General features: G+C 42.1%; 1 long non-coding RNA gene across 1 annotated transcript; it reads left to right on the forward strand.

Annotated features, from left to right (window-relative positions):
- Positions 1-435: 435 nt before the first annotated feature.
- Positions 436-1,168, forward strand: LOC147290381 (uncharacterized). Its single transcript, XR_015121522.1, has 3 exons — positions 436-530; positions 618-663; positions 1,117-1,168. It is a non-coding gene; the product is annotated as an uncharacterized LOC147290381 (long non-coding RNA).
- Positions 1,169-3,305: the final 2,137 nt, after the last annotated feature.

Here is a 3,305-nt window from a genome sequence, read left to right on the forward strand (position 1 = left end):
CGGGGTATTTTTCCGAGTCCCGAGCTATTTTTAATTAATTTTTGAAGTTGAGAAAAATAGGAAAAAGAAAATAAAATAGGAAAAACACCAGATCGCGCCACGTGGCACGATCTGGAGCGTCTAACGATGCATGGCAGCAAGATCTGATGGCTGCATGTGCAGCCAAGTGTCAAAGCCTTCGCCACGTGTCAATTTCTCATTAGTCAAAGTTATGACGGTTGACTTGAGTCAACCCAGTCAACTCGGATGAGTCAACCGAGTTGACTCACTCACTCACCCTATAAATAGTGGCGTGAACCCCAGCTGATCCTCACAAATTCAGCCGCACGCTTCCCAAGAGAGAGCTTCTCTCTCCTCTCTCCTCCTTTCTCTCTCTTCTTCAATCTTGTTTTGAGTTTATCTTGAGTTCTGGAGCTCCGATCGACAATCCGATTTCGCCTACGCAATCGTGGCGACGAGCTCTTCAATTCTAGTAGTGTGAAGGCTATGTTTTGGTGAAGTTTTAAAAAAATCATTTCTGAGCTCCATAGGTAATTTCTTGATCCCTGTCGAATTTCTGCTAAAATTTTGTTAAATAAATCTCTTGTTAATTAGGCTATTTTAATCTTATTATTTAGCAAGTCTAGTAGTACCGAGACTCTGCTCGTGGGAAGTCTTCAACAGGTATACCCTTAACCCAGCTTATTTGATTTGCTGTTGTTTAAGTGGTGGTTATAGACGAAACACCGTTTAACTGTTGTTATTAAATGAACTTAATAAATATTGAGGCCATATCAGTGGTAACCAAATAACGTGATGACTAAGGTCAGTCCATGAGCATACATGCGTTGGGTACTGAGCCAGAGCTCCCTCAGTTTCCCCATGCACTGACCTGGTCACGTTGTAAGGTTCATATCTGATCAACCTCCTCGACAATAAATTAAAATAAACTTAGAAACCACACGGTCTGACATGACTGTCTGCCTCGGGGAGCAGGGTCATGCCGGATCAAGAATTTAGAGAAGCCTAGCAAGTTACGCTAGTGCCAAACCTCTAAATTTTACCTGGTCTTAATAGACAAGGCCGAGAGTACGTTTAGTACGTTCCTAATAGCTGTCGTCGGATTCGGATCTCCAGTTTCCCAACAGGTACAAGTGGGACCCAGACACAGGAAAGGGATCAGGCAAGGGACACACTTTGGTAAAACAGGTAGGGGGAAAGTACCATATCCCGGTTATTGGATTTCCTGCCTATTTTCGTACTATATGTATATGAAAATGTCTTTCACAGAGAATGTGCATGATTTTTGTATGGCATATTTGTGTGATTTTCTGTGTGATACCTTGAACGACCTGAGAGTAACGGGCACGTGTTGTGACCTTGGGTTTCGATCCCCTAAACCTCCGGAGGGGTAAGTACGGACTGGTTAGTCGAATGTCCTTCTGGGGAGGCTAACCAATGTGGTATTACCAGGTAAATGGATACTCTCACCACAGTATCGAGGTGGTGGTTGAATTTCCGATACTGGTGGTTGGCCTGTATGTGATCGGTCGCAGGTATGTTTCTGAACTATGTCACGTGACAGGAAGGATTTTCACTGAAAAAGATGTATGAGCATGCAAAGGCTTTACTCACTGATTATTGGCATAATTATCTTTATCATTACTGGCTTTGGTTACAATATTATTGATATTGATACCCTGTTTTTGGGTGTGCATTGCTTTTAAACTGTTTTCCTTGAAATCCTATATCTTCGAGTATTGCTTTCAAACCTAACCAGGATTTTCCCTCGAGGGGAAGCGATGAACGTATGTGACGCTTACCCCCTACTGTACTCTTGTGAGTGCAGATAATCCAGTTGTTGGAGACCAAGATTGAGGTCGTGGGTGTGGCACTTGCAGCTTGTCAGTTTCAGTCTTGCTATCTAGTTTAGATCCTTTCTTTGGATCTGTGGTGGTGTTTCTCTTTCATCCTCGTAGGTGGCATATCCCAATGGCTATCCATGAGTCCAATTTGTTGCACCACTTTGTTGAAGACTGAATTACTCTGGCGTGGGTTGGACTATCCTGACATATCTGTTTATCTACTGTTTTATTTTGTAGCATTAGGGTTAGTGTATTTGAAACACATAACCCTCACGGGTTGGTACTCTTTACTGTTATTTATAATATGAGGTATTTTCAGTAATTTCTTTCGCTGTATTTTTACTACTCTGATCCAACCCGGGTTCTTCAATAAAAAGGGCTTAACTCGTTTTAGAGAGCTTGGGAATATAATACTCGGGGTAAGGGGTATTATAGTCTCAGGATCTTTAAGACGGGTGCCGCTGTGGTGTTCCCAGTTTCGGGGCGTCACAGAAAAAAAGTGGTATCAGAGCGGTACGACCCAAAAAAAAAAAAAAAAAAAAAGAGAATAATAATAATAATAATAATAATAATAAATAAATAGATAACTTTGTAAGATTGTTAGTAGATTATTTTTACTAATATGCAGGATATGCCAACCCAGAGCCGATTCAGCAGATTCTTTCGAAGTTTCCAACCAAACACATTCTTCGATAAGTCTTTCCCTTGAAACACTTTTGTTCCTTGTATTACTTGTGTCAATCATTCCCTTATTTGTTTTCAGTCTTGCTGACAAGATGCCACCCCGTTTCGATCGAACTAACAGTAATGCCAATAATCGGTTCGACCCGCAACAAATGGCTGAATTTATGCAGGCTTTCTTTGCTCAACAAGCTGGTAACCGTCTCACTCCCGCTGAACGTGAAGATAAGCGACGAGGCGAGTACTTAGATCGTTTCCTTAGGACTAAGCCGATGAAGTTTCACGGAAGTTCCGAACCCGATTTAGCTGAGAATTGGGTTACGCACATCGAGAAGAAGCTCGAGTCGATTAACGCACCAGATGAGTACAAGATCTGGCTAGCTACACATGTGTTTGAAGGCGAAGCTGACGGATGGTGGAGATGCATTAGGCACCGAGAAAATATTAACACTATGACTTGGGAAGGATTTAGGGAATTGTTCTACGACAGATATTTTCCCGAGCCACTGCAGATGACAAAGATGAAGGAATTCATGGATCTAGAGCAGGGAAACATGACTGTTTCTGAATACGTGGGAAAGTTTACTGAACTTGGACGTTTCGTCCCATCTACCATGAATGATGAGAAGGCAAAGACTGTCAGATTTCTGCAAGGTCTGAAGAACGGGATTCGCCAATACTTGGCAAGTCAAAGGTTTACAGTTTTCAAAGATGTGGTCAATGCTGCTTATGCTCAGGAGCAGGATTTCCTTGCAACTAGACAGAAAGGGGAAATTGCGA

The sequence above is a fragment of the Dryas octopetala genome, chromosome 3 (genome assembly GCF_963921425.1).
Source record: "Dryas octopetala chromosome 3, drDryOcto1.1, whole genome shotgun sequence".
Classification (NCBI taxonomy): Eukaryota; Viridiplantae; Streptophyta; class Magnoliopsida; order Rosales; family Rosaceae; genus Dryas; species Dryas octopetala.